Source organism: Haliotis rufescens, unplaced genomic scaffold (assembly GCF_023055435.1).
Source record: "Haliotis rufescens isolate VD_foot unplaced genomic scaffold, xgHalRufe1.0.p SCAF_12, whole genome shotgun sequence".
Classification (NCBI taxonomy): Eukaryota; Metazoa; Mollusca; class Gastropoda; order Lepetellida; family Haliotidae; genus Haliotis; species Haliotis rufescens.
The window spans coordinates 35,242,373-35,269,326 of record NW_025963802.1 but is presented as its reverse complement, the minus strand read 5'-3'; the positions used below and the strand labels follow the sequence as shown (position 1 = coordinate 35,269,326).

Sequence of the window (26,954 nt, the reverse complement as noted above, 5' to 3'; positions counted from 1 at the left end):
TGAGATCGATGACATGCATCAACCAAGTCAGTGATCCTGACTACCCGATCCCGTTAGTCGCCTCTTAAAACAAGCATAGTCGCCTTTTACGGCAAGCATTGGTTGCTGAAGACCTTACTCGGATCTTCACGGGTCCACCATTCAGGAGTTACATACAATGCAAGCTATGTCATCATTCAATGAATTATTTCTCACAGACGAAAACATATTTTCTTCCCATTCTGTTCTTCAAGTGTACAGACGCCATCATATTGTATGGAATAGATTGGTTAAACTACTTTGTTTTTAAAATGTGAAACCGAAATATATTATGTAGAATAATGATTGTGAAATAAAAAGAGGACCGCCCGAACAGGGACACGAACCCTGGACCCTCAGATCACTCTGATTGTGACAGACCGCTTAAAAGTCTGATCCTCTACCGACTGAGCTATCCGGGCTCTTGGCTAGCCAGCCAGATGTTTCTGTTCAGGTGACAGACAAGCAAACACAAATGTTTGTTAACATTTCTGCTTCCTCAAAGTCCTTTTGTCGTACACCACTCAGGAGTTACATACAATACAAGATATTTCATCATTCAATGAATTATTTCTCATACACGAAAATATATTCTCTCCCCATTCTGTTCTTCAGGTTCACAGATGTCGTCATATTGTATGGAATAGATTGGTTAAAATACTTTGTTTTTGAAATGTGAAACCGTAATATGTTATGAAGAATAATGATTGTGAAATAAAAAGAGGACCGCCCGAACAGGGACTCGAACCCTGGACCCTCAGATCACTCTGATTGTGACAGACCGCTTAAAAGTCTGATGCTCTACCGACTGAGCTATCCGGGCACTCGGTAAGCTAGCCAGATGTTTCTGTTCAGGTGACAGACAAGCAAACACAAATGTTTGTTGACATTTCTGCTGCCTCAAGCGCCTTTTATCGTACATCATTCAGGTTGGTTGGTTGGCAAACACGCCGCACTCTGCAATATTCCATCTTATATGACGGCGGTCTGTAAATAATCGAGTCTGGACCAGACAATCCTGTGGTTAGTATGATGAGCATCGATCCACGTAATTGAGATCGATGGCATGGATCAACCAAGTCAGTGATCCTGACTACCCGATCCCGTTAGTCGCCTCTTAAAACAAGCATAGTCGCCTTTTACGGCAAGCATAGGTTGCTGAAGACCTTACTCGGATCTTCACGGGTCCACCATTCAGGAGTTACATACAATGCAAGCTATGTCATCATTCAATGAATTATTTCTCACAGACGAAAACATATTTTCTTCCCATTCTGTTCTTCAAGTGTACAGACGCCATCATATTGTATGGAATAGATTGGTTAAACTACTTTGTTTTTAAAATGTGAAACCGAAATATATAATGTAGAATAATGATTGTGAAATAAAAAGAGGACCGCCCGAACAGGGACTCGAACCCTGGACCCTCAGATCACTCTGATTGTGACAGACCGCTTAAAAGTCTGATGCTCTACCGACTGAGCTATCCGGGCTCTTGGCTAGCCAGCCAGATGTTTCTGTTCAGCTGACAGACAAGCAAAGACAAATGTTTGTTAACATTTCTGCTTCCTCAAAGTCCTTTTGTCGTACACCACTCAGGAGTTACATACAATACAAGATATTTCATCATTCAATGAATTATTTCTCATACACGAAAATATATTCTCTCCCCATTCTGTTCTTCAGGTTCACAGATGTCGTCATATTGTATGGAATAGATTGGTTAAAATACTTTGTTTTTGAAATGTGAAACCGTAATATGTTATGAAGAATAATGATTGTGAAAATAAAAAGAGGACCGCCAGAACAGGGACTCGAACCCTGGACCCTCAGATTACTCTGATTGTGACAGACCGCTTAAAAGTCTGATGCTCTACCGACTGAGCTATCCCGGCACTCGGTAAGCTAGCCAGATGTTTCTGTTCAGGTGACAGACAAGCAAACACAAATGTTTGTTGACATTTCTGCTGCCTCAAGCGCCTTTTATCGTACATCATTCAGGTTGGTTGGTTGGCAAACACGCCGCACTCTGCAATATTCCATCTTATATGACGGCGGTCTGTAAATAATCGAGTCTGGACCAGACAATCCAGTGATTAATATGATGAGCATCGATCCACGTAATTGAGATCGATGACATGCATCAACCAAGTCAGTGATCCTGACTACCCGATCCCGTTAGTCGCCTCTTAAAACAAGCATAGTCGCCTTTTACGGCAAGCATTGGTTGCTGAAGACCTTACTCGGATCTTCACGGGTCCACCATTCAGGAGTTACATACAATGCAAGCTATGTCATCATTCAATGAATTATTTCTCACAGACGAAAACATATTTTCTTCCCATTCTGTTCTTCAAGTGTACAGACGCCATCATATTGTATGGAATAGATTGGTTAAACTACTTTGTTTTTAAAATGTGAAACCGAAATATATTATGTAGAATAATGATTGTGAAATAAAAAGAGGACCGCCCGAACAGGGACTCGAACCCTGGACCCTCAGATCACTCTGATTGTGACAGACCGCTTAAAAGTCTGATGCTCTACCGACTGAGCTATCCGGGCTCTTGGCTAGCCAGCCAGATGTTTCTGTTCAGCTGACAGACAAGCAAAGACAAATGTTTGTTAACATTTCTGCTTCCTCAAAGTCCTTTTGTCGTACACCACTCAGGAGTTACATACAATGCAAGATATTTCATCATTCAATGAATTATTTCTCATACACGAAAATATATTCTCTCCCCATTCTGTTCTTCAGGTTCACAGATGTCGTCATATTGAATGGAATAGATTGGTTAAAATACTTTGTTTTTGAAATGTGAAACCGAAATATATTATGAAGAATAATGATTGTGAAATAAAAAGAAGACCGCCCGAACAGGGACTCGAACCCTGGACCCTCAGATCACTCTGATTGCGACAGACCGCTTAAAAGTCTGATGCTCTACCGACTGAGCTATCCGGGCACTCGGTAAGCTAGCCAGATGTTTCTGTTCAGGTGACAGACAAGCAAACACAAATGTTTGTTGACATTTCTGCTGCCTCAAGCGCCTTTTATCGTACATCATTCAGGTTGGTTGGTTGGCAAACACGCCGCACTCTGCAATATTCCATCTTATATGACGGCGGTCTGTAAATAATCGAGTCTGGACCAGACAATCCAGTGATTAATATGATGAGCATCGATCCACGTAATTGAGATCGATGACATGCATCAACCAAGTCAGTGATCCTGACTACCCGATCCCGTTAGTCGCCTCTTAAAACAAGCATAGTCGCCTTTTACGGCAAGCATTGGTTGCTGAAGACCTTACTCGGATCTTCACGGGTCCACCATTCAGGAGTTACATACAATGCAAGCTATGTTATCATTCAATGAATTATTTCTCACAGACGAAAACATATTTTCTTCCCATTCTGTTCTTCAAGTGTACAGACGCCATCATATTGTATGGAATAGATTGGTTAAACTACTTTGTTTTTAAAATGTGAAACCGAAATATATAATGTAGAATAATGATTGTGAAATAAAAAGAGGACCGCCCGAACAGGGACTCGAACCCTGGACCCTCAGATCACTCTGATTGTGACAGACCGCTTAAAAGTCTGATGCTCTACCGACTGAGCTATCCGGGCTCTTGGCTAGCCAGCCAGATGTTTCTGTTCAGCTGACAGACAAGCAAAGACAAATGTTTGTTAACATTTCTGTTTCCTCAAAGTCCTTTTGTCGTACACCACTCAGGAGTTACATACAATACAAGATATTTCATCATTCAATGAATTATTTCTCATACACGAAAATATATTCTCTCCCCATTCTGTTCTTCAGGTTCACAGATGTCGTCATATTGTATGGAATAGATTGGTTAAAATACTTTGTTTTTGAAATGTGAAACCGAAATATATTATGAAGAATAATGATTGTGAAATAAAAAGAGGACCGCCCGAACAGGGACTCGAACCCTGGACCCTCAGATCACTCTGATTGTGACAGACCGCTTAAAAGTCTGATGCTCTACCGACTGAGCTATCCGGGCTCTTGGCTAGCCAGCCAGATGTTTCTGTTCAGCTGACAGACAAGCAAAGACAAATGTTTGTTAACATTTCTGCTTCCTCAAAGTCCTTTTGTCGTACACCACTCAGGAGTTACATACAATACAAGATATTTCATCATTCAATGAATTATTTCTCATACACGAAAATATATTCTCTCCCCATTCTGTTCTTCAGGTTCACAGATGTCGTCATATTGTATGGAATAGATTGGTTAAAATACTTTGTTTTTGAAATGTGAAACCGTAATATGTTATGAAGAATAATGATTGTGAAATAAAAAGAGGACCGCCCGAACAGGGACTCGAACCCTGGACCCTCAGATCACTCTGATTGTGACAGACCGCTTAAAAGTCTGATGCTGTACCGACTGAGCTATCCGGGCACTCGGTAGGCTAGCCAGATGTTTCTGTTCAGGTGACAGACAAGCAAACACAAATGTTTGTTGACATTTCTGCTGCCTCAAGCGCCTTTTATCGTACATCATTCAGGTTGGTTGGTTGGCAAACACGCCGCACTCTGCAATATTCCATCTTATATGACGGCGGTCTGTAAATAATCGAGTCTGGACCAGACAATCCAGTGATTAATATGATGAGCATCGATCCACGTAATTGAGATCGATGACATGCATCAACCAAGTCAGTGATCCTGACTACCCGATCCCGTTAGTCGCCTCTTAAAACAAGCATAGTCGCCTTTTACGGCAAGCATTGGTTGCTGAAGACCTTACTCGGATCTTTACGGGTCCACCATTCAGGAGTTACATACAATGCAAGCTATGTCATCATTCAATGAATTATTTCTCACAGACGAAAACATATTTTCTTCCCATTCTGTTCTTCAAGTGTACAGACGCCATCATATTGTATGGAATAGATTGGTTAAAATACTTTGTTTTTGAAATGTGAAACCGTAATATGTTATGAAGAATAATGATTGTGAAATAAAAAGAGGACCGCCCCAACAGGGACTCGAACCCTGGACCCTCAGATCACTCTGATTGTGACAGACCGCTTAAAAGTCTGATGCTCTACCGACTGAGCTATCCGGGCTCTTGGCTAGCCAGCCAGATGTTTCTGTTCAGCTGACAGACAAGCAAAGACAAATGTTTGTTAACATTTCTGTTTCCTCAAAGTCCTTTTGTCGTACACCACTCAGGAGTTACATACAATACAAGATATTTCATCATTCAATGAATTATTTCTCATACACGAAAATATATTCTCTCCCCATTCTGTTCTTCAGGTTCACAGATGTCGTCATATTGAATGGAATAGATTGGTTAAAATACTTTGTTTTTGAAATGTGAAACCGAAATATATTATGAAGAATAATGATTGTGAAATAAAAAGAAGACCGCCCGAACAGGGACTCGAACCCTGGACCCTCAGATCACTCTGATTGCGACAGACCGCTTAAAAGTCTGATGCTCTACCGACTGAGCTATCCGGGCACTCGGTAAGCTAGCCAGATGTTTCTGTTCAGGTGACAGACAAGCAAACACAAATGTTTGTTGACATTTCTGCTGCCTCAAGCGCCTTTTATCGTACATCATTCAGGTTGGTTGGTTGGCAAACACGCCGCACTCTGCAATATTCCATCTTATATGACGGCGGTCTGTAAATAATCGAGTCTGGACCAGACAATCCAGTGATTAATATGATGAGCATCGATCCACGTAATTGAGATCGATGACATGCATCAACCAAGTCAGTGATCCTGACTACCCGATCCCGTTAGTCGCCTCTTAAAACAAGCATAGTCGCCTTTTACGGCAAGCATTGGTTGCTGAAGACCTTACTCGGATCTTCACGGGTCCACCATTCAGGAGTTACATACAATGCAAGCTATGTTATCATTCAATGAATTATTTCTCACAGACGAAAACATATTTTCTTCCCATTCTGTTCTTCAAGTGTACAGACGCCATCATATTGTATGGAATAGATTGGTTAAACTACTTTGTTTTTAAAATGTGAAACCGAAATATATAATGTAGAATAATGATTGTGAAATAAAAAGAGGACCGCCCGAACAGGGACTCGAACCCTGGACCCTCAGATCACTCTGATTGTGACAGACCGCTTAAAAGTCTGATGCTCTACCGACTGAGCTATCCGGGCTCTTGGCTAGCCAGCCAGATGTTTCTGTTCAGCTGACAGACAAGCAAAGACAAATGTTTGTTAACATTTCTGTTTCCTCAAAGTCCTTTTGTCGTACACCACTCAGGAGTTACATACAATACAAGATATTTCATCATTCAATGAATTATTTCTCATACACGAAAATATATTCTCTCCCCATTCTGTTCTTCAGGTTCACAGATGTCGTCATATTGTATGGAATAGATTGGTTAAAATACTTTGTTTTTGAAATGTGAAACCGAAATATATTATGAAGAATAATGATTGTGAAATAAAAAGAGGACCGCCCGAACAGGGACTCGAACCCTGGACCCTCAGATCACTCTGATTGTGACAGACCGCTTAAAAGTCTGATGCTCTACCGACTGAGCTATCCGGGCTCTTGGCTAGCCAGCCAGATGTTTCTGTTCAGCTGACAGACAAGCAAAGACAAATGTTTGTTAACATTTCTGCTTCCTCAAAGTCCTTTTGTCGTACACCACTCAGGAGTTACATACAATACAAGATATTTCATCATTCAATGAATTATTTCTCATACACGAAAATATATTCTCTCCCCATTCTGTTCTTCAGGTTCACAGATGTCGTCATATTGTATGGAATAGATTGGTTAAAATACTTTGTTTTTGAAATGTGAAACCGTAATATGTTATGAAGAATAATGATTGTGAAATAAAAAGAGGACCGCCCGAACAGGGACTCGAACCCTGGACCCTCAGATCACTCTGATTGTGACAGACCGCTTAAAAGTCTGATGCTGTACCGACTGAGCTATCCGGGCACTCGGTAGGCTAGCCAGATGTTTCTGTTCAGGTGACAGACAAGCAAACACAAATGTTTGTTGACATTTCTGCTGCCTCAAGCGCCTTTTATCGTACATCATTCAGGTTGGTTGGTTGGCAAACACGCCGCACTCTGCAATATTCCATCTTATATGACGGCGGTCTGTAAATAATCGAGTCTGGACCAGACAATCCAGTGATTAATATGATGAGCATCGATCCACGTAATTGAGATCGATGACATGCATCAACCAAGTCAGTGATCCTGACTACCCGATCCCGTTAGTCGCCTCTTAAAACAAGCATAGTCGCCTTTTACGGCAAGCATTGGTTGCTGAAGACCTTACTCGGATCTTCACGGGTCCACCATTCAGGAGTTACATACAATGCAAGCTATGTCATCATTCAATGAATTATTTCTCACAGACGAAAACATATTTTCTTCCCATTCTGTTCTTCAAGTGTACAGACGCCATCATATTGTATGGAATAGATTGGTTAAAATACTTTGTTTTTGAAATGTGAAACCGTAATATGTTATGAAGAATAATGATTGTGAAATAAAAAGAGGACCGCCCGAACAGGGACTCGAACCCTGGACCCTCAGATCACTCTGATTGTGACAGACCGCTTAAAAGTCTGATGCTCTACCGACTGAGCTATCCGGGCTCTTGGCTAGCCAGCCAGATGTTTCTGTTCAGCTGACAGACAAGCAAAGACAAATGTTTGTTAACATTTCTGTTTCCTCAAAGTCCTTTTGTCGTACACCACTCAGGAGTTACATACAATACAAGATATTTCATCATTCAATGAATTATTTCTCATACACGAAAATATATTCTCTCCCCATTCTGTTCTTCAGGTTCACAGATGTCGTCATATTGTATGGAATAGATTGGTTAAAATACTTTGTTTTTGAAATGTGAAACCGTAATATGTTATGAAGAATAATGATTGTGAAATAAAAAGAGGACCGCCCGAACAGGGACTCGAACCCTGGACCCTCAGATCACTCTGATTGTGACAGACCGCTTAAAAGTCTGATGCTCTACCGACTGAGCTATCCTGGCACTCGGTAAGCTAGCCAGATGTTTCTGTTCAGGTGACAGACAAGCAAACACAAATGTTTGTTGACATTTCTGCTGCCTCAAGCGCCTTTTATCCTACATCATTCAGGTTGGTTGGTTGGCAAACACGCCGCACTCTGCAATATTCCATCTTATATGACGGCGGTCTGTAAATAATCGAGTCTGGACCAGACAATCCAGTGATTAATATGATGAGCATCGATCCACGTAATTGAGATCGATGACATGCATCAACCAAGTCAGTGATCCTGACTACCCGATCCCGTTAGTCGCCTCTTAAAACAAGCATAGTCGCCTTTTACGGCAAGCATTGGTTGCTGAAGACCTTACTCGGATCTTCACGGGCCCACCATTCAGGAGTTACATACAATGCAAGCTATGTCATCATTCAATGAATTATTTCTCACAGACGAAAACATATTTTCTTCCCATTCTGTTCTTCAAGTGTACAGACGCCATCATATTGTATGGAATAGATTGGTTAAACTACTTTGTTTTTAAAATGTGAAACCGAAATATATAATGTAGAATAATGATTGTGAAATAAAAAGAGGACCGCCCGAACAGGGACTCGAACCCTGGACCCTCAGATCACTCTGATTGTGACAGACCGCTTAAAAGTCTGATGCTCTACCGACTGAGCTATCCGGGCTCTTGGCTAGCCAGCCAGATGTTTCTGTTCAGCTGACAGACAAGCAAAGACAAATGTTTGTTAACATTTCTGCTTCCTCAAAGTCCTTTTGTCGTACACCACTCAGGAGTTACATACAATACAAGATATTTCATCATTCAATGAATTATTTCTCATACACGAAAATATATTCTCTCCCCATTCTGTTCTTCAGGTTCACAGATGTCGTCATATTGTATGGAATAGATTGGTTAAAATACTTTGTTTTTGAAATGTGAAACCGTAATATGTTATGAAGAATAATGATTGTGAAATAAAAAGAGGACCGCCCGAACAGGGACTCGAACCCTGGACCCTCATATCACTCTGATTGTGACAGACCACTTAAAAGTCTGATGCTCTACCGACTGAGCTATCCGGGCACTCGGTAAGCTAGCCAGATGTTTCTGTTCAGGTGACAGACAAGCAAACACAAATGTTTGTTGACATTTCTGCTGCCTCAAGCGCCTTTTATCGTACATCATTCAGGTTGGTTGGTTGGCAAACACGCCGCACTCTGCAATATTCCATCTTATATGACGGCGGTCTGTAAATAATCGAGTCTGGACCAGACAATCCAGTGATTAATATGATGAGCATCGATCCACGTAATTGAGATCGATGACATGCATCAACCAAGTCAGTGATCCTGACTACCCGATCCCGTTAGTCGCCTCTTAAAACAAGCATAGTCGCCTTTTACGGCAAGCATTGGTTGCTGAAGACCTTACTCGGATCTTCACGGGTCCACCATTCAGGAGTTACATACAATGCAAGCTATGTTATCATTCAATGAATTATTTCTCACAGACGAAAACATATTTTCTTCCCATTCTGTTCTTCAAGTGTACAGACGCCATCATATTGTATGGAATAGATTGGTTAAAATACTTTGTTTTTAAAATGTGAAACCGAAATATATAATGTAGAATAATGATTGTGAAATAAAAAGAGGACCGCCCGAACAGGGACTCGAACCCTGGACCCTCAGATCACTCTGATTGTGACAGACCGCTTAAAAGTCTGATGCTCTACCGACTGAGCTATCCGGTCTCTTGGCTAGCCAGCCAGATGTTTCTGTTCAGCTGACAGACAAGCAAAGACAAATGTTTGTTAACATTTCTGTTTCCTCAAAGTCCTTTTGTCGTACACCACTCAGGAGTTACATACAATACAAGATATTTCATCATTCAATGAATTATTTCTCATACACGAAAATATATTCTCTCCCCATTCTGTTCTTCAGGTTCACAGATGTCGTCATATTGTATGGAATAGATTGGTTAAAATACTTTGTTTTTGAAATGTGAAACCGAAATATATTATGAAGAATAATGATTGTGAAATAAAAAGAGGACCGCCCGAACAGGGACTCGAACCCTGGACCCTCAGATCACTCTGATTGTGACAGACCGCTTAAAAGTCTGATGCTCTACCGACTGAGCTATCCGGGCTCTTGGCTAGCCAGCCAGATGTTTCTGTTCAGCTGACAGACAAGCAAAGACAAATGTTTGTTAACATTTCTGCTTCCTCAAAGTCCTTTTGTCGTACACCACTCAGGAGTTACATACAATACAAGATATTTCATCATTCAATGAATTATTTCTCATACACGAAAATATATTCTCTCCCCATTCTGTTCTTCAGGTTCACAGATGTCGTCATATTGAATGGAATAGATTGGTTAAAATACTTTGTTTTTGAAATGTGAAACCGTAATATGTTATGAAGAATAATGATTGTGAAATAAAAAGAGGACCGCCCGAACAGGGACTCGAACCCTGGATCCTCAGATCACTCTGATTGTGACAGACCGCTTAAAAGTCTGATGCTCTACCGACTGAGCTATCCGGGCACTCGGTAAGCTAGCCAGATGTTTCTGTTCAGGTGACAGACAAGCAAACACAAATGTTTGTTGACATTTCTGTTGCCTCAAGCGCCTTTTATCGTACATCATTCAGGTTGGTTGGTTGGCAAACACGCCGCACTCTGCAATATTCCATCTTATATGACGGCGGTCTGTAAATAATCGAGTCTGGACCAGACAATCCAGTGATTAATATGATGAGCATCGATCCACGTAATTGAGATCGATGACATGCATCAACCAAGTCAGTGATCCTGACTACCCGATCCCGTTAGTTGCCTCTTAAAACAAGCATAGTCGCCTTTTACGGCAAGCATTGGTTGCTGAAGACCTTACTCGGATCTTCACGGGCCCACCATTCAGGAGTTACATACAATGCAAGCTATGTCATCATTCAATGAATTATTTCTCACAGACGAAAACATATTTTCTTCCCATTCTGTTCTTCAAGTGTACAGACGCCATCATATTGTATGGAATAGATTGGTTAAACTACTTTGTTTTTAAAATGTGAAACCGAAATATATAATGTAGAATAATGATTGTGAAATAAAAAGAGGACCGCCCGAACAGGGACTCGAACCCTGGACCCTCAGATCACTCTGATTGTGACAGACCGCTTAAAAGTCTGATGCTCTACCGACTGAGCTATCCGGGCTCTTGGCTAGCCAGCCAGATGTTTCTGTTCAGCTGACAGACAAGCAAAGACAAATGTTTGTTAACATTTCTGCTTCCTCAAAGTCCTTTTGTCGTACACCACTCAGGAGTTACATACAATGCAAGATATTTCATCATTCAATGAATTATTTCTCATACACGAAAATATATTCTCTCCCCATTCTGTTCTTCAGGTTCACAGATATCGTCATATTGTATGGAATAGATTGGTTAAAATACTTTGTTTTTGAAATGTGAAACCGAAATATATTATGAAGAATAATGATTGTGAAATAAAAAGAGGACCGCCCGAACAGGGACTCGAACCCTGGACCCTCAGATCACTCTGATTGTGACAGACCGCTTAAAAGTCTGATGCTCTACCGACTGAGCTATCCTGGCACTCGGTAAGCTAGCCAGATGTTTCTGTTCAGGTGACAGACAAGCAAACACAAATGTTTGTTGACATTTCTGCTGCCTCAAGCGCCTTTTATCGTACATCATTCAGGTTAGTTGGTTGGCAAACACGCCGCACTCTGCAATATTCCATCTTATATGACGGCGGTCTGTAAATAATCGAGTCTGGACCAGACAATCCAGTGATTAATATGATGAGCATCGATCCACGTAATTGAGATCGATGACATGCATCAACCAAGTCAGTGATCCTGACTACCCGATCCCGTTAGTCGCCTCTTAAAACAAGCATAGTCGCCTTTTACGGCAAGCATTGGTTGCTGAAGACCTTACTCGGATCTTCACGGGTCCACCATTCAGGAGTTACATACAATGCAAGCTATGTCATCATTCAATGAATTATTTCTCACAGACGAAAACATATTTTCTTCCCATTCTGTTCTTCAAGTGTACAGACGCCATCATATTGTATGGAATAGATTGGTTAAACTACTTTGTTTTTAAAATGTGAAACCGAAATATATAATGTAGAATAATGATTGTGAAATAAAAAGAGGACCGCCCGAACAGGGACTCGAACCCTGGACCCTCAGATCACTCTGATTGTGACAGACCGCTTAAAAGTCTGATGCTCTACCGACTGAGCTATCCGGGCTCTTGGCTAGCCAGCCAGATGTTTCTGTTCAGCTGACAGACAAGCAAAGACAAATGTTTGTTAACATTTCTGCTTCCTCAAAGTCCTTTTGTCGTACACCACTCAGGAGTTACATACAATACAAGATATTTCATCATTCAATGAATTATTTCTCATACACGAAAATATATTCTCTCCCCATTCTGTTCTTCAGGTTCACAGATGTCGTCATATTGTATGGAATAGATTGGTTAAAATACTTTGTTTTTGAAATGTGAAACCGTAATATGTTATGAAGAATAATGATTGTGAAATAAAAAGAGGACCGCCCGAACAGGGACTCGAACCCTGGACCCTCAGATCACTCTGATTGTGACAGACCGCTTAAAAGTCTGATGCTCTACCGACTGAGCTATCCTGGCACTCGGTAAGCTAGCCAGATGTTTCTGTTCAGGTGACAGACAAGCAAACACAAATGTTTGTTGACATTTCTGCTGCCTCAAGCGCCTTTTATCGTACATCATTCAGGTTAGTTGGTTGGCAAACACGCCGCACTCTGCAATATTCCATCTTATATGACGGCGGTCTGTAAATAATCGAGTCTGGACCAGACAATCCAGTGATTAATATGATGAGCATCGATCCACGTAATTGAGATCGATGACATGCATCAACCAAGTCAGTGATCCTGACTACCCGATCCCGTTAGTCGCCTCTTAAAACAAGCATAGTCGCCTTTTACGGCAAGCATTGGTTGCTGAAGACCTTACTCGGATCTTCACGGGTCCACCATTCAGGAGTTACATACAATGCAAGCTATGTCATCATTCAATGAATTATTTCTCACAGACGAAAACATATTTTCTTCCCATTCTGTTCTTCAAGTGTACAGACGCCATCATATTGTATGGAATAGATTGGTTAAACTACTTTGTTTTTAAAATGTGAAACCGAAATATATAATGTAGAATAATGATTGTGAAATAAAAAGAGGACCGCCCGAACAGGGACTCGAACCCTGGACCCTCAGATCACTCTGATTGTGACAGACCGCTTAAAAGTCTGATGCTCTACCGACTGAGCTATCCGGTCTCTTGGCTAGCCAGCCAGATGTTTCTGTTCAGCTGACAGACAAGCAAAGACAAATGTTTGTTAACATTTCTGCTTCCTCAAAGTCCTTTTGTCGTACACCACTCAGGAGTTACATACAATACAAGATATTTCATCATTCAATGAATTATTTCTCATACACGAAAATATATTCTCTCCCCATTCTGTTCTTCAGGTTCACAGATGTCGTCATATTGTATGGAATAGATTGGTTAAAATACTTTGTTTTTGAAATGTGAAACCGTAATATGTTATGAAGAATAATGATTGTGAAATAAAAAGAGGACCGCCCGAACAGGGACTCGAACCCTGGACCCTCAGATCACTCTGATTGTGACAGACCGCTTAAAAGTCTGATGCTCTACCGACTGAGCTATCCGGGCACTCGGTAAGCTAGCCAGATGTTTCTGTTCAGGTGACAGACAAGCAAACACAAATGTTTGTTGACATTTCTGCTGCCTCAAGCGCCTTTTATCGTACATCATTCAGGTTGGTTGGTTGGCAAACACGCCGCACTCTGCAATATTCCATCTTATATGACGGCGGTCTGTAAATAATCGAGTCTGGACCAGACAATCCAGTGATTAATATGATGAGCATCGATCCACGTAATTGAGATCGATGACATGCATCAACCAAGTCAGTGATCCTGACTACCCGATCCCGTTAGTCGCCTCTTAAAACAAGCATAGTCGCCTTTTACGGCAAGCATTGGTTGCTGAAGACCTTACTCGGATCTTCACGGGTCCACCATTCAGGAGTTACATACAATGCAAGCTATGTCATCATTCAATGAATTATTTCTCACAGACGAAAACATATTTTCTTCCCATTCTGTTCTTCAAGTGTACAGACGCCATCATATTGTATGGAATAGATTGGTTAAAATACTTTGTTTTTAAAATGTGAAACCGAAATATATTATGTAGAATAATGATTGTGAAATAAAAAGAGGACCGCCCGAACAGGGACTCGAACCCTGGACCCTCAGATCACTCTGATTGTGACAGACCGCTTAAAAGTCTGATGCTCTACCGACTGAGCTATCCGGGCTCTTGGCTAGCCAGCCAGATGTTTCTGTTCAGCTGACAGACAAGCAAAGACAAATGTTTGTTAACATTTCTGCTTCCTCAAAGTCCTTTTGTCGTACACCACTCAGGAGTTACATACAATACAAGATATTTCATCATTCAATGAATTATTTCTCATACACGAAAATATATTCTCTCCCCATTCTGTTCTTCAGGTTCACAGATATCGTCATATTGTATGGAATAGATTGGTTAAACTACTTTGTTTTTAAAATGTGAAACCGAAATATATAATGTAGAATAATGATTGTGAAATAAAAAGAGGACCGCCCGAACAGGGACTCGAACCCTGGACCCTCAGATCACTCTGATTGTGACAGACCGCTTAAAAGTCTGATGCTCTACCGACTGAGCTATCCGGGCTCTTGGCTAGCCAGCCAGATGTTTCTGTTCAGCTGACAGACAAGCAAAGACAAATGTTTGTTAACATTTCTGCTTCCTCAAAGTCCTTTTGTCGTACACCACTCAGGAGTTACATACAATACAAGATATTTCATCATTCAATGAATTATTTCTCATACACGAAAATATATTCTCTCCCCATTCTGTTCTTCAGGTTCACAGATATCGTCATATTGTATGGAATAGATTGGTTAAACTACTTTGTTTTTAAAATGTGAAACCGAAATATATAATGTAGAATAATGATTGTGAAATAAAAAGAGGACCGCCCGAACAGGGACTCGAACCCTGGACCCTCAGATCACTCTGATTGTGACAGACCGCTTAAAAGTCTGATGCTCTTTTTTTTTTTTTTTTTTTTTTCTTGATAAAATTTATTCACAGGAATATAATACAAACGCAGACAGTGCTGACACTGCCACCACAAAGATAAAAAGGGTATCACAGAAGTTGGGTGGCAGTGGTTAACATTTGAATTCTAAAGACAGAAATATGAGAAATAGATATTTACATTTGATTATGTACACACAACTTTGTAATTGATTTATTTTTCAATAGTGAACAATCATTCAACTAAAATGACACTTTATGAAAGATTTGAAAAAAGCTTTCATGTGAAATGAAATAGTATAAGTGACTTATAATTGAGCTAATCAAGAGGATGTTTCAAAAGAATGTCATTCCCATCTAACTCGATGAGGTTATTAGACATTATGTATTTTTGAATAAAGACATGCAATCTTTTCATTTTTGTGTAATGATACAAAAGAAATGTGAGATGTCTTTTTACCAAGGATTTGAAAAATGTGTTTATGTGAAAAGAGACTGTACCTAGGCTTATAACAACTCTTCTCTTAAATACTGCCAACCGATAAATTGATAACAGTATATCTAACAATGGTTTTGCCGACACACTTCTCTCAGGAAGAAATCCAAACAATAACCACAGCGAGAATTGTCCAAGAGTGAACCCAGTATCTTGACACACATCAGTGAGGATGTCAACAAATAGTGATTGTAAGAACGATAACTCTTTACAGAAGATGAACAAGTGCAGAACATCTTCTTTTTCATTTTGACAAACTGGACAAATATCTGTGTCTGTCAAACCAAATTGGCTGAGTCTGTCATATGTGTAAATAATGTTATGGGCAATCTTAAAATCTAGTTGTATACATTCGGCTGATTTGTCATTTTGATACACATTAACCCAAACATCTTTCCAGTTGATGTCAAGAGATATATTATTCCACCAATTTATGGCAACTGGTTTTTTAAAATATTTTGTTCTGAAAATTTCATAACAATATTTCACCGTAAACAGCTGCACTGATACATCTTCGTTCGCTATAGGACAAAGTATTTCTTTACAAGGAGGATTTATGACAGCATCAGACAATATGATCTGTTTCCAATCTGTTGGAAGCGCATATAAAATAACAGCATAACCATTCTTGATAGTGGCCACATCAACATCAGGTATTGTTTCTTGTACAATTTCAACAATACTATCAGGTGACAAAAATTGTGGTATAACTTCATAGCAAATATCTTTTATGCAAGTGATTCCACCGTCAATGAATGATTTAAACAACAAAGTTTTGTTCATATACAAAATTAGAGGGTTGTTGAATAAAGGCTGACACATTATATCCGGTAAAGTGGTAGGTTTGCTTCTCTTACCACCACTGATGTCCTCCCAGGCAAGCAACAACTCAGCATAAAAAGGATTTACATGCAACATATCTTTTTTGTCAAACTTTAAACATAGTATGTTTGATTGTAATCCCATATTTAAATATTTTGAAAAGAAGAAAGACATAGTTGCTTTCCATAATGAGTCTAATTTACAATCTAAGAAAGCTTTTAACAGTTTCAATCTTAAAGCATACTTTTTAAGGCACAAATTGGGTATATTTAAACCACCTTCTGTACATTTGCCCATGCATGTCACAGCTGCTATTTTTGGCTTTTTATTTACCCATAAGAATTTTGAAAACATTTTGGAAAAGGCTACTTCTACCCAGTGTGGCACTGGTAACACTGTAAAAGAGTACCATAATCTAGAGGCAATGAGGATTTTTAAAACCGTGGCTCTGCCCTGCAGTGTGAGTTGACGTTGAATCCATGAATTAAGTAGAGTTTGAATTTTATTTATCTTTTTCGTCCAATTTAGTGTCTCACAAGTGGCCAAGTCAGAGCCAAGATATATTCCCAGAAGTTCAACACAATCTTTTTTAACCTTCACGGGAAGACTAATGTTACATTTATTGAACTTGGCTTTACCAAGAAGTAACACCTCCGACTTTTGTAAATTGATCTTGGCTTGAGTTGCTTCGCAATAATATTTAATTGTTTCAAAAGTATTTTCCACTGACTGTGAGTTGCACACTGTAATAGTAGTGTCATCGGCATGTTGATATATTAAAGATGAAACATTGCCAATGTTGATGCCTTGAATATGTGGGTTCTCTTTTATTAACAAATTTAATGGTTCAGAAATAAGCACAAACAGCATGGAACTCATCGGGTCCCCTTGCCTTACTCCACGGGATAGTTTGAAATATGGACTTAAATGTCCATTACACTTGACAGAACTTTTAATGTCTGTATACAAAATTCTAATCCAGGATATAAAATTAGTCCCAAAATTGAATTTTTGTAAAATATCCAACAAGTAATTATGTGAAACTCTATCGAAAGCTTTCTCTTGATCTACTTTAATTAAAAATGCATCTTTATCTTCACTATCCACTATATCAACTACATCCCTGACCGAATGTAAATTGTGTGCAATGTCTCTCCCTGGTACACAGCAGGATTGTTCGGGGGAGATAATATCTGACATTACAGACTTGAGTCTAAGCGACAATGTGCGTGATATTAATTTACAGTCAACATTGATCAGTGAAATGGGTCTGTAACATTTTAAATCTCTTTTATCACCTTTATTTTTATAGAATAAGCTGATAATACTGGTTTTCATAGAACGAGATAATTCCTTCTCTTCAAAGATACTCTGTGTAACATGATGGAAAAGAGGACATAAAATCTCCCAAAACTTGAGGAAGAATTCAACAGTTAAACCATCTGGACCTGGTGTCTTGTTATGTTTCATTCCTTTCAGTGCCTCTGTCAACTGTTTTTCAGAAATGGGAAGATCGCATTTAACTTTTTGTTCATCATTAATCGATTTCTGAATCATATTTACAACTACTTGTTCTTTTACTTGATCAAATCCCTCATCTGTATATAACTTGGCATAAAATGATTGTGCTGCGTCTATAATGTCCTCTGTATTCCGTATCGTTGTTCCATCTTCAGTTATAAGTTCTTTGATTGAATTAGCTTGCTGTTTTGACTTTTCTAAATTTAAGAAATAGGAAGTGCATCTGTCAGATTCAAGAGTAAATTGTGCTTTTGATCTCAGGATAGCACCCCTACAGGTGTTGTTGTCATATTCTTCTAATTTATGTTCTAAATCACACAGTTGTGTAGATTGATACCCCGGTGTTGAAGCTAATTTTTGATATTCAATTCTAAGTTTATTTTGAATGTTGTAATAATCATTTTTTGCCAGTCTACTTTTTTTGCTTGAATAAGATTTTGAAAACTTTTTAAATTGATATTTCAAGTTGTCCCACCACATAAGTGGCTCTGATGTAAAAAGTGGACATACTTTTGCTTCCTCAATAATATGACGAATTTTATTATAAAACATACCATCTTCTAACAGCTGATTATTAAAAATCCAAACTCCTGGACCCTTTTCTATGTTACTGAGATCAACCTTCAGTGAAACAATGTTGTGATCGCTCATTTTACAGTATTTGATATAACAATGTATAGCACTATGTAAAAGATGTCTGGATAATAGAAAAAAGTCAATTCTGGATTGTTTTAAAACACCATTTACTGTTTGGGTTCTGGAGAACTCCTTTTTATCATAATTTTTGTGTCTCCATACATCAACCATACAATATTTTTTAATTATGGAAATAAGAGTGTCACTACTTCTTAGATTGAATGTTTTATTGTTAATGCCTTTATCCAAAACAGGATCTACTATATCATTAAAATCTCCCCCTACAAACATATTACTTGGTTCTAACCATCCTTCTAGCTCTTTGTAAAATGTTAACTTTTCTTCTAAACCATTAGGAGCATAAACATTGAGTAAATAATATTTTTTATCATCCACATCAATTTCTGCTTTTAATAGTCTGCCTTCAGAATCGTGTGCTATCATTCTAACTTCATGTTGAAAATTTTCGGATACTAATATAGCTACACCCCTGCGATTTATGTTGGTTGAATTACAAAATAAAATTTTCCCGGCCCACATATGTTGATAGTTTTCAACAAATGTTGTGTCCCAAAACGTTTCCTGTAAGAATGTTATATCAACATGTGAACTGTTTATAAGTGACATCACTTTTTCAAATTTACCAACATCTCTCAAACCATTGACATTCCATGACCATATACTGAACATGATGAGCAATGAGAGATGCATATTATACTTCAACATGTGTTTCATCTATATTTTTTCCCTTTTCGAGATTTAACAACATTCTTTTTTCTAGGGGCTCTTCCCCCAACATGTGCCTTAATTACCTCTTCATCAGGCTTGGATATTCTCCATTTGCCTTTCACGCTTCCTGGGGCACCATCCCCACGGTATGGCTGTGAAAGAACATTGTGATTGATCTCATTCGAGGCTGCCATGCCATCATGAACATCTACAACCTCACTATTGTCATGATGTTCAAGATTAACTTTCTGTACAATATCTAACAGTGTGTCTTTCACATCATTTACTAAGTGAGCATTACACGGAGATACATGTTTTTTGGCATCAGAACTACATTGGCCAACATGTACACTTCTGTCAATGATTTCAAATAGTAGTTCATTGACAAGATTTTGAGTTTCATTGTTCGAGTCAGTCACAAAATTCGTCACATGTTTATCTGGTGACATTTCCTCGTTGTCTTCCTCGGGGATATCTACAATTGTATCAACCCCTTCTTGATCCTCGTCATCTTCAACTGTTAATTCATTAAGAATAGGCCACCTTGCTAGAGTTGCATCCGTCTCTGTGTCCATGATGCCAACATCAAGGTCATTTTCCTCATCCTTATCATGATCATCATGATTATCATTATCAATGTCATCAGAAGCATCATCATACCCATAGCAATCACAGTCTACCGGCTTCAGTTTACATCTGTGGCATTTTGGAACACGACAGTTGTTTTGAAGATGTCCTTGGTTCCCGCAGTTTCTACATACAATGTTTGGACACATCTTTTTTTCGTGTTGGTCTGAAAGGCAGTGGTAGCACACTTTGATTTGCTCGTTGTGAATAACTCTGAAAAAATCAAAACCTTCATGTGTCCTGAATTTGACGCTATAGGGAAGACTGCGGATCCCTGTTGGAAATTTTACTTGTGTATATCTTGTACCATCTTCCCAATTAGTGCCATGGATTTTCCTCCTGTGGATGGTATCCACTTCAATTATTCCAAACGCATGTAGGACGTTTCTGATTTCCTCATCTGTGGTATAGCTGGGCAAGTTCATAAATGAAACTACAACTCTATTATTCATAAGAGGCGAAAGTTTGTATATTTCATGATCAACAACAACAGACTCTCCAAGTGATTTTACTAGCGCATTTTCCGCTAGAGTAATTTCATAATAATTGTTGTTTCTAGGTGTACAGCAGTACACAGTATTGTCTCCCAGTTCTTGCTCTAACACCTTGCAAAGCTCAAATGCTTTAGGGCGAATCTGGTTGTCATAATGAACCCGAACAATGTTTTCTTTTTGATAGACACGATGGCGGCCATTGTTGTTGATGACCTGACTAGGGGGTGGCCTTTGCCCCCCAGCCTGGCGGCTCATGGTTTCTATTTCCTCCAATTACACGTTCAGATGTAATCTTGAAACATATATGAACACACCTTCATAACAACAGTCAAATATTTCCACAAAGGTAGAAGTACTTACAATAAATAGCAGAGCACTTGCAAATTGCTTCCACGTTGCGCCTCAACAAGGGAGGTAACCTCAAGTCTGATGCTCTACCGACTGAGCTATCCGGGCTCTTGGCTAGCCAGCCAGATGTTTCTGTTCAGCTGACAGACAAGCAAAGACAAATGTTTGTTAACATTTCTGTTTCCTCAAAGTCCTTTTGTCGTACACCACTCAGGAGTTACATACAATGCAAGATATTTCATCATTCAATGAATTATTTCTCATACACGAAAATATATTCTCTCCCCATTCTGTTCTTCAGGTTCACAGATGTCGTCATATTGTATGGAATAGATTGGTTAAAATACTTTGTTTTTGAAATGTGAAACCGTAATATGTTATGAAGAATAATGATTGTGAAATAAAAAGAGGACCGCCCGAACAGGGACTCGAACCCTGGACCCTCAGATCACTCTGATTGTGACAGACCGCTTAAAAGTCTGATGCTCTACCGACTGAGCTATCCGGGCACTCGGTAAGCTAGCCAGATGTTTCTGTTCAGGTGACAGACAAGCAAACACAAATGTTTGTTGACATTTCTGCTGCCTCAAGCGCCTTTTATCGTACATCATTCAGGTTGGTTGGTTGGCAAACACGCCGCACTCTGCAATATTCCATCTTATATGACGGCGGTCTGTAAATAATCGAGTCTGGACCAGAAAATCCAGTGATTAATATGATGAGCATCGATCCACGTAATTGAGATCGATGACATGCATCAACCAAGTCAGTGATCTGACTACCCGATCCCGTTAGTCGCCTCTTAAAACAAGCATAGTCGCCTTTTACGGCAAGCATTGGTTGCTGAAGACCTTACTCGGATCTTCACGGGTCCACCATTCAGGAGTTACATACAATGCAAGCTATGTCATCATTCAATGAATTATTTCTCACAGACGAAAACATATTTTCTTCCCATTCTGTTCTTCAAGTGTACAGACGCCATCATATTGTATGGAATAGATTGGTTAAACTACTTTGTTTTTAAAATGTGAAACCGAAATATATAATGTAGAATAATGATTGTGAAATAAAAAGAGGACCGCCCGAACAGGGACTCGAACCCTGGACCCTCAGATCACTCTGATTGTGACAGACCGCTTAAAAGTCTGATGCTCTACCGACTGAGCTATCCGGTCTCTTGGCTAGCCAGCCAGATGTTTCTGTTCAGCTGACAGACAAGCAAAGACAAATGTTTGTTAACATTTCTGCTTCCTCAAAGTCCTTTTGTCGTACACCACTCAGGAGTTACATACAATACAAGATATTTCATCATTCAATGAATTATTTCTAATACACGAAAATATATTCTCTCCCCATTCTGTTCTTCAGGTTCACAGATGTCGTCATATTGTATGGAATAGATTGGTTAAAATACTTTGTTTTTGAAATGTGAAACCGTAATATGTTATGAAGAATAATGATTGTGAAATAAAAAGAGGACCGCCCGAACAGGGACTCGAACCCTGGACCCTCAGATCACTCTGATTGTGACAGACCGCTTAAAAGTCTGATGCTCTACCGACTGAGCTATCCGGGCACTCGGTAAGCTAGCCAGATGTTTCTGTTCAGGTGACAGACAAGCAAACACAAATGTTTGTTGACATTTCTGCTGCCTCAAGCGCCTTTTATCGTACATCATTCAGGTTGGTTGGTTGGCAAACACGCCGCACTCTGCAATATTCCATCTTATATGACGGCGGTCTGTAAATAATCGAGTCTGGACCAGACAATCCAGTGATTAATATGATGAGCATCGATCCACGTAATTGAGATCGATGACATGCATCAACCAAGTCAGTGATCCTGACTACCCGATCCCGTTAGTCGCCTCTTAAAACAAGCATAGTCGCCTTTTACGGCAAGCATTGGTTGCTGAAGACCTTACTCGGATCTTCACGGGTCCACCATTCAGGAGTTACATACAATGCAAGCTATGTCATCATTCAATGAATTATTTCTCACAGACGAAAACATATTTTCTTCCCATTCTGTTCTTCAAGTGTACAGACGCCATCATATTGTATGGAATAGATTGGTTAAACTACTTTGTTTTTAAAATGTGAAACCGAAATATATAATGTAGAATAATGATTGTGAAATAAAAAGAGGACCGCCCGAACAGGTACTCGAACCCTGGACCCTCAGATCACTCTGATTGTGACAGACCGCTTAAAAGTCTGATGCTCTACCGACTGAGCTATCCGGTCTCTTGGCTAGCCAGCCAGATGTTTCTGTTCAGCTGACAGACAAGCAAAGACAAATGTTTGTTAACATTTCTGCTTCCTCAAAGTCCTTTTGTCGTACACCACTCAGGAGTTACATACAATACAAGATATTTCATCATTCAATGAATTATTTCTCATACACGAAAATATATTCTCTCCCCATTCTGTTCTTCAGGTTCACAGATGTCGTCATATTGTATGGAATAGATTGGTTAAAATACTTTGTTTTTGAAATGTGAAACCGTAATATGTTATGAAGAATAATGATTGTGAAATAAAAAGAGGACCGCCCGAACAGGGACTCGAACCCTGGACCCTCAGATCACTCTGATTGTGACAGACCGCTTAAAAGTCTGATGCTCTACCGACTGAGCTATCCGGGCACTCGGTAAGCTAGCCAGATGTTTCTGTTCAGGTGACAGACAAGCAAACACAAATGTTTGTTGACATTTCTGCTGCCTCAAGCGCCTTTTATCGTACATCATTCAGGTTGGTTGGTTGGCAAACACGCCGCACTCTGCAATATTCCATCTTATATGACGGCGGTCTGTAAATAATCGAGTCTGGACCAGACAATCCAGTGATTAATATGATGAGCATCGATCCACGTAATTGAGATCGATGACATGCATCAACCAAGTCAGTGATCCTGACTACCCGATCCCGTTAGTCGCCTCTTAAAACAAGCATAGTCGCCTTTTACGGCAAGCATTGGTTGCTGAAGACCTTACTCGTATCTAGACGGGTCCGCCATTCAGGAATTACATACAATGCAAGCTATGTCATCATTCAATGAATTATTTCTCACAGACGAAAACATATTTTCTTCCCATTCTGTTCTTCAAGTGTACAGACGCCATCATATTGTATGGAATAGATTGGTTAAACTACTTTGTTTTTAAAATGTGAAACCGAAATATATAATGTAGAATAATGATTGTGAAATAAAAAGAGGACCGCCCGATCACTCTGATTGTGACAGACCGCTTAAAAGTCTGATGCTCTACCGACTGAGCTATCCGGGCTCTTGGCTAGCCAGCCAGATGTTTCTGTTCAGCTGACAGACAAGCAAAGACAAATGTTTGTTAACATTTCTGCTTCCTCAAAGTCCTTTTGTCGTACACCACTCAGGAGTTACATACAATACAAGATATTTCATCATTCAATGAATTATTTCTCATACACGAAAATATATTCTCTCCCCATTCTGTTCTTCAGGTTCACAGATGTCGTCATATTGTATGGAATAGATTGGTTAAAATACTTTGTTTTTGAAATGTGAAACCGTAATATGTTATGAAGAATAATGATTGTGAAATAAAAAGAGGACCGCCCGAACAGGGACTCGAACCCTGGACCCTCAGATCACTCTGATTGTGACAGACCGCTTAAAAGTCTGATGCTCTACCGACTGAGCTATCCGGGCACTCGGTAAGCTAGCCAGATGTTTCTGTTCAGGTGACAGACAAGCAAACACAAATGTTTGTTGACATTTCTGCTGCCTCAAGCGCCTTTTATCGTACATCATTCAGGTTGGTTGGTTGGCAAACACGCCGCACTCTGCAATATTCCATCTTATATGACGGCGGTCTGTAAATAATCGAGTCTGGACCAGACAATCCAGTGATTAATATGATGAGCATCGATCCACGTAATTGAGATCGATGACATGCATCAACCAAGTCAGTGATCCTGACTACCCGATCCCGTAAGTCGCCTCTTAAAACAAGCATAGTCGCCTTTTACGGCAAGCATTGGTTGCTGAAGACCTTACTCGGATCTTCACGGGTCCACCATTCAGGAGTTACATACAATGCAAGCTATGTCATCATTCAATGAATTATTTCTCACAGACGAAAACATATTTTCTTCCCATTCTGTTCTTCAAGTGTACAGACGCCATCATATTGTATGGAATAGATTGGTTAAACTACTTTGTTTTTAAAATGTGAAACCGAAATATATAATGTAGAATAATGATTGTGAAATAAAAAGAGGACCGCCCGAACAGGGACTCGAACCCTGGACCCTCAGATCACTCTGATTGTGACAGACCGCTTAAAAGTCTGATGCTCTACCGACTGAGCTATCCGGGCTCTTGGCTAGCCAGCCAGATGTTTCTGTTCAGCTGACAGACAAGCAAAGACAAATGTTTGTTAACATTTCTGCTTCCTCAAAGTCCTTTTGTCGTACACCACTCAGGAGTTACATACAATACAAGATATTTCATCATTCAATGAATTATTTCTCATACACGAAAATATATTCTCTCCCCATTCTGTTCTTCAGGTTCACAGATGTCGTCATATTGTATGGAATAGATTGGTTAAAATACTTTGTTTTTGAAATGTGAAACCGTAATATGTTATGAAGAATAATGATTGTGAAATAAAAAGAGGACCGCCCGAACAGGGACTCGAACCCTGGACCCTCAGATCACTCTGATTGTGACAGACCGCTTAAAAGTCTGATGCTCTACCGACTGAGCTATCCGGGCACTCGGTAAGCTAGCCAGATGTTTCTGTTCAGGTGACAGACAAGCAAACACAAATGTTTGTTGACATTTCTGCTGCCTCAAGCGCCTTTTATCGTACATCATTCAGGTTGGTTGGTTGGCAAACACGCCGCACTCTGCAATATTCCATCTTATATGACGGCGGTCTGTAAATAATCGAGTCTGGACCAGACAATCCAGTGATTAATATGATGAGCATCGATCCACGTAATTGAGATCGATGACATGCATCAACCAAGTCAGTGATCCTGACTACCCGATCCCGTTAGTCGCCTCTTAAAACAAGCATAGTCGCCTTTTACGGCAAGCATTGGTTGCTGAAGACCTTACTCGTATCTAGACGGGTCCGCCATTCAGGAATTACATACAATGCAAGCTATGTCATCATTCAATGAATTATTTCTCACAGACGAAAACATATTTTCTTCCCATTCTGTTCTTCAAGTGTACAGACGCCATCATATTGTATGGAATAGATTGGTTAAACTACTTTGTTTTTAAAATGTGAAACCGAAATATATAATGTAGAATAATGATTGTGAAATAAAAAGAGGACCGCCCGAACAGGGACTCGAACCCTGGACCCTCAGATCACTCTGATTGTGACAGACCGCTTAAAAGTCTGATGCTCTACCGACTGAGCTATCCGGGCTCTTGGCTAGCCAGCCAGATGTTTCTGTTCAGCTGACAGACAAGCAAAGACAAATGTTTGTTAACATTTCTGCTTCCTCAAAGTCCTTTTGTCGTACACCACTCAGGAGTTACATACAATACAAGATATTTCATCATTCAATGAATTATTTCTCATACACGAAAATATATTCTCTCCCCATTCTGTTCTTCAGGTTCACAGATGTCGTCATATTGTATGGAATAGATTGGTTAAAATACTTTGTTTTTGAAATGTGAAACCGTAATATGTTATGAAGAATAATGATTGTGAAATAAAAAGAGGACCGCCCGAACAGGGACTCGAACCCTGGACCCTCAGATCACTCTGATTGTGACAGACCGCTTAAAAGTCTGATGCTCTACCGACTGAGCTATCCGGGCACTCGGTAAGCTAGCCAGATGTTTCTGTTCAGGTGACAGACAAGCAAACACAAATGTTTGTTGACATTTCTGCTGCCTCAAGCGCCTTTTATCGTACATCATTCAGGTTGGTTGGTTGGCAAACACGCCGCACTCTGCAATATTCCATCTTATATGACGGCGGTCTGTAAATAATCGAGT

At 39.7% G+C, this 26,954-nt stretch overlaps 39 non-coding genes across 39 annotated transcripts; all 39 read right to left on the bottom strand.

Moving 5' to 3' along the window:
- Positions 1-344: 344 nt before the first annotated feature.
- Positions 345-440, bottom strand: Trnak-uuu. The gene is made up of 2 exons: positions 404-440; positions 345-380 (listed from the first exon to the last, which is right to left on the bottom strand). It is a non-coding gene; the product is annotated as a tRNA-Lys (tRNA).
- Positions 441-745: 305 nt separating this feature from the next.
- Positions 746-841, bottom strand: Trnak-uuu. The gene is made up of 2 exons: positions 805-841; positions 746-781 (listed from the first exon to the last, which is right to left on the bottom strand). It is a non-coding gene; the product is annotated as a tRNA-Lys (tRNA).
- A 574-nt stretch (positions 842-1,415) lies between these two features.
- On the bottom strand, positions 1,416-1,511 carry Trnak-uuu. The gene is made up of 2 exons: positions 1,475-1,511; positions 1,416-1,451 (listed from the first exon to the last, which is right to left on the bottom strand). It is a non-coding gene; the product is annotated as a tRNA-Lys (tRNA).
- Positions 1,512-1,817: 306 nt separating this feature from the next.
- Positions 1,818-1,913, bottom strand: Trnak-uuu. The gene is made up of 2 exons: positions 1,877-1,913; positions 1,818-1,853 (listed from the first exon to the last, which is right to left on the bottom strand). It is a non-coding gene; the product is annotated as a tRNA-Lys (tRNA).
- Positions 1,914-2,487: 574 nt separating this feature from the next.
- Trnak-uuu lies at positions 2,488-2,583 on the bottom strand. The gene is made up of 2 exons: positions 2,547-2,583; positions 2,488-2,523 (listed from the first exon to the last, which is right to left on the bottom strand). It is a non-coding gene; the product is annotated as a tRNA-Lys (tRNA).
- A 305-nt stretch (positions 2,584-2,888) lies between these two features.
- On the bottom strand, positions 2,889-2,984 carry Trnak-uuu. The gene is made up of 2 exons: positions 2,948-2,984; positions 2,889-2,924 (listed from the first exon to the last, which is right to left on the bottom strand). It is a non-coding gene; the product is annotated as a tRNA-Lys (tRNA).
- Positions 2,985-3,558: 574 nt separating this feature from the next.
- Trnak-uuu lies at positions 3,559-3,654 on the bottom strand. The gene is made up of 2 exons: positions 3,618-3,654; positions 3,559-3,594 (listed from the first exon to the last, which is right to left on the bottom strand). It is a non-coding gene; the product is annotated as a tRNA-Lys (tRNA).
- A 305-nt stretch (positions 3,655-3,959) lies between these two features.
- Trnak-uuu lies at positions 3,960-4,055 on the bottom strand. Its single transcript has 2 exons — positions 4,019-4,055; positions 3,960-3,995 (listed from the first exon to the last, which is right to left on the bottom strand). It is a non-coding gene; the product is annotated as a tRNA-Lys (tRNA).
- Positions 4,056-4,360: 305 nt separating this feature from the next.
- Trnak-uuu lies at positions 4,361-4,456 on the bottom strand. The gene is made up of 2 exons: positions 4,420-4,456; positions 4,361-4,396 (listed from the first exon to the last, which is right to left on the bottom strand). It is a non-coding gene; the product is annotated as a tRNA-Lys (tRNA).
- Positions 4,457-5,030: 574 nt separating this feature from the next.
- Trnak-uuu lies at positions 5,031-5,126 on the bottom strand. Its single transcript has 2 exons — positions 5,090-5,126; positions 5,031-5,066 (listed from the first exon to the last, which is right to left on the bottom strand). It is a non-coding gene; the product is annotated as a tRNA-Lys (tRNA).
- A 305-nt stretch (positions 5,127-5,431) lies between these two features.
- Trnak-uuu lies at positions 5,432-5,527 on the bottom strand. Its single transcript has 2 exons — positions 5,491-5,527; positions 5,432-5,467 (listed from the first exon to the last, which is right to left on the bottom strand). It is a non-coding gene; the product is annotated as a tRNA-Lys (tRNA).
- Positions 5,528-6,101: 574 nt separating this feature from the next.
- On the bottom strand, positions 6,102-6,197 carry Trnak-uuu. The gene is made up of 2 exons: positions 6,161-6,197; positions 6,102-6,137 (listed from the first exon to the last, which is right to left on the bottom strand). It is a non-coding gene; the product is annotated as a tRNA-Lys (tRNA).
- Positions 6,198-6,502: 305 nt separating this feature from the next.
- On the bottom strand, positions 6,503-6,598 carry Trnak-uuu. The gene is made up of 2 exons: positions 6,562-6,598; positions 6,503-6,538 (listed from the first exon to the last, which is right to left on the bottom strand). It is a non-coding gene; the product is annotated as a tRNA-Lys (tRNA).
- Positions 6,599-6,903: 305 nt separating this feature from the next.
- On the bottom strand, positions 6,904-6,999 carry Trnak-uuu. Its single transcript has 2 exons — positions 6,963-6,999; positions 6,904-6,939 (listed from the first exon to the last, which is right to left on the bottom strand). It is a non-coding gene; the product is annotated as a tRNA-Lys (tRNA).
- A 574-nt stretch (positions 7,000-7,573) lies between these two features.
- On the bottom strand, positions 7,574-7,669 carry Trnak-uuu. The gene is made up of 2 exons: positions 7,633-7,669; positions 7,574-7,609 (listed from the first exon to the last, which is right to left on the bottom strand). It is a non-coding gene; the product is annotated as a tRNA-Lys (tRNA).
- A 305-nt stretch (positions 7,670-7,974) lies between these two features.
- On the bottom strand, positions 7,975-8,070 carry Trnak-uuu. The gene is made up of 2 exons: positions 8,034-8,070; positions 7,975-8,010 (listed from the first exon to the last, which is right to left on the bottom strand). It is a non-coding gene; the product is annotated as a tRNA-Lys (tRNA).
- Positions 8,071-8,644: 574 nt separating this feature from the next.
- Positions 8,645-8,740, bottom strand: Trnak-uuu. The gene is made up of 2 exons: positions 8,704-8,740; positions 8,645-8,680 (listed from the first exon to the last, which is right to left on the bottom strand). It is a non-coding gene; the product is annotated as a tRNA-Lys (tRNA).
- Positions 8,741-9,045: 305 nt separating this feature from the next.
- On the bottom strand, positions 9,046-9,141 carry Trnak-uuu. Its single transcript has 2 exons — positions 9,105-9,141; positions 9,046-9,081 (listed from the first exon to the last, which is right to left on the bottom strand). It is a non-coding gene; the product is annotated as a tRNA-Lys (tRNA).
- Positions 9,142-9,715: 574 nt separating this feature from the next.
- On the bottom strand, positions 9,716-9,811 carry Trnak-uuu. The gene is made up of 2 exons: positions 9,775-9,811; positions 9,716-9,751 (listed from the first exon to the last, which is right to left on the bottom strand). It is a non-coding gene; the product is annotated as a tRNA-Lys (tRNA).
- A 305-nt stretch (positions 9,812-10,116) lies between these two features.
- On the bottom strand, positions 10,117-10,212 carry Trnak-uuu. The gene is made up of 2 exons: positions 10,176-10,212; positions 10,117-10,152 (listed from the first exon to the last, which is right to left on the bottom strand). It is a non-coding gene; the product is annotated as a tRNA-Lys (tRNA).
- A 305-nt stretch (positions 10,213-10,517) lies between these two features.
- Trnak-uuu lies at positions 10,518-10,613 on the bottom strand. The gene is made up of 2 exons: positions 10,577-10,613; positions 10,518-10,553 (listed from the first exon to the last, which is right to left on the bottom strand). It is a non-coding gene; the product is annotated as a tRNA-Lys (tRNA).
- Positions 10,614-11,187: 574 nt separating this feature from the next.
- Trnak-uuu lies at positions 11,188-11,283 on the bottom strand. The gene is made up of 2 exons: positions 11,247-11,283; positions 11,188-11,223 (listed from the first exon to the last, which is right to left on the bottom strand). It is a non-coding gene; the product is annotated as a tRNA-Lys (tRNA).
- A 305-nt stretch (positions 11,284-11,588) lies between these two features.
- Trnak-uuu lies at positions 11,589-11,684 on the bottom strand. Its single transcript has 2 exons — positions 11,648-11,684; positions 11,589-11,624 (listed from the first exon to the last, which is right to left on the bottom strand). It is a non-coding gene; the product is annotated as a tRNA-Lys (tRNA).
- Positions 11,685-12,258: 574 nt separating this feature from the next.
- On the bottom strand, positions 12,259-12,354 carry Trnak-uuu. The gene is made up of 2 exons: positions 12,318-12,354; positions 12,259-12,294 (listed from the first exon to the last, which is right to left on the bottom strand). It is a non-coding gene; the product is annotated as a tRNA-Lys (tRNA).
- Positions 12,355-12,659: 305 nt separating this feature from the next.
- Positions 12,660-12,755, bottom strand: Trnak-uuu. Its single transcript has 2 exons — positions 12,719-12,755; positions 12,660-12,695 (listed from the first exon to the last, which is right to left on the bottom strand). It is a non-coding gene; the product is annotated as a tRNA-Lys (tRNA).
- A 574-nt stretch (positions 12,756-13,329) lies between these two features.
- Trnak-uuu lies at positions 13,330-13,425 on the bottom strand. Its single transcript has 2 exons — positions 13,389-13,425; positions 13,330-13,365 (listed from the first exon to the last, which is right to left on the bottom strand). It is a non-coding gene; the product is annotated as a tRNA-Lys (tRNA).
- A 305-nt stretch (positions 13,426-13,730) lies between these two features.
- Trnak-uuu lies at positions 13,731-13,826 on the bottom strand. The gene is made up of 2 exons: positions 13,790-13,826; positions 13,731-13,766 (listed from the first exon to the last, which is right to left on the bottom strand). It is a non-coding gene; the product is annotated as a tRNA-Lys (tRNA).
- Positions 13,827-14,400: 574 nt separating this feature from the next.
- On the bottom strand, positions 14,401-14,496 carry Trnak-uuu. Its single transcript has 2 exons — positions 14,460-14,496; positions 14,401-14,436 (listed from the first exon to the last, which is right to left on the bottom strand). It is a non-coding gene; the product is annotated as a tRNA-Lys (tRNA).
- Positions 14,497-14,801: 305 nt separating this feature from the next.
- Trnak-uuu lies at positions 14,802-14,897 on the bottom strand. The gene is made up of 2 exons: positions 14,861-14,897; positions 14,802-14,837 (listed from the first exon to the last, which is right to left on the bottom strand). It is a non-coding gene; the product is annotated as a tRNA-Lys (tRNA).
- Positions 14,898-21,352: 6,455 nt separating this feature from the next.
- Positions 21,353-21,448, bottom strand: Trnak-uuu. The gene is made up of 2 exons: positions 21,412-21,448; positions 21,353-21,388 (listed from the first exon to the last, which is right to left on the bottom strand). It is a non-coding gene; the product is annotated as a tRNA-Lys (tRNA).
- Positions 21,449-22,021: 573 nt separating this feature from the next.
- On the bottom strand, positions 22,022-22,117 carry Trnak-uuu. The gene is made up of 2 exons: positions 22,081-22,117; positions 22,022-22,057 (listed from the first exon to the last, which is right to left on the bottom strand). It is a non-coding gene; the product is annotated as a tRNA-Lys (tRNA).
- A 305-nt stretch (positions 22,118-22,422) lies between these two features.
- On the bottom strand, positions 22,423-22,518 carry Trnak-uuu. The gene is made up of 2 exons: positions 22,482-22,518; positions 22,423-22,458 (listed from the first exon to the last, which is right to left on the bottom strand). It is a non-coding gene; the product is annotated as a tRNA-Lys (tRNA).
- Positions 22,519-23,092: 574 nt separating this feature from the next.
- On the bottom strand, positions 23,093-23,188 carry Trnak-uuu. Its single transcript has 2 exons — positions 23,152-23,188; positions 23,093-23,128 (listed from the first exon to the last, which is right to left on the bottom strand). It is a non-coding gene; the product is annotated as a tRNA-Lys (tRNA).
- A 305-nt stretch (positions 23,189-23,493) lies between these two features.
- Trnak-uuu lies at positions 23,494-23,589 on the bottom strand. The gene is made up of 2 exons: positions 23,553-23,589; positions 23,494-23,529 (listed from the first exon to the last, which is right to left on the bottom strand). It is a non-coding gene; the product is annotated as a tRNA-Lys (tRNA).
- Positions 23,590-24,536: 947 nt separating this feature from the next.
- Trnak-uuu lies at positions 24,537-24,632 on the bottom strand. Its single transcript has 2 exons — positions 24,596-24,632; positions 24,537-24,572 (listed from the first exon to the last, which is right to left on the bottom strand). It is a non-coding gene; the product is annotated as a tRNA-Lys (tRNA).
- A 574-nt stretch (positions 24,633-25,206) lies between these two features.
- On the bottom strand, positions 25,207-25,302 carry Trnak-uuu. The gene is made up of 2 exons: positions 25,266-25,302; positions 25,207-25,242 (listed from the first exon to the last, which is right to left on the bottom strand). It is a non-coding gene; the product is annotated as a tRNA-Lys (tRNA).
- A 305-nt stretch (positions 25,303-25,607) lies between these two features.
- Positions 25,608-25,703, bottom strand: Trnak-uuu. Its single transcript has 2 exons — positions 25,667-25,703; positions 25,608-25,643 (listed from the first exon to the last, which is right to left on the bottom strand). It is a non-coding gene; the product is annotated as a tRNA-Lys (tRNA).
- A 574-nt stretch (positions 25,704-26,277) lies between these two features.
- On the bottom strand, positions 26,278-26,373 carry Trnak-uuu. Its single transcript has 2 exons — positions 26,337-26,373; positions 26,278-26,313 (listed from the first exon to the last, which is right to left on the bottom strand). It is a non-coding gene; the product is annotated as a tRNA-Lys (tRNA).
- Positions 26,374-26,678: 305 nt separating this feature from the next.
- Trnak-uuu lies at positions 26,679-26,774 on the bottom strand. The gene is made up of 2 exons: positions 26,738-26,774; positions 26,679-26,714 (listed from the first exon to the last, which is right to left on the bottom strand). It is a non-coding gene; the product is annotated as a tRNA-Lys (tRNA).
- Between the last annotated feature and the right edge of the window lie 180 nt (positions 26,775-26,954).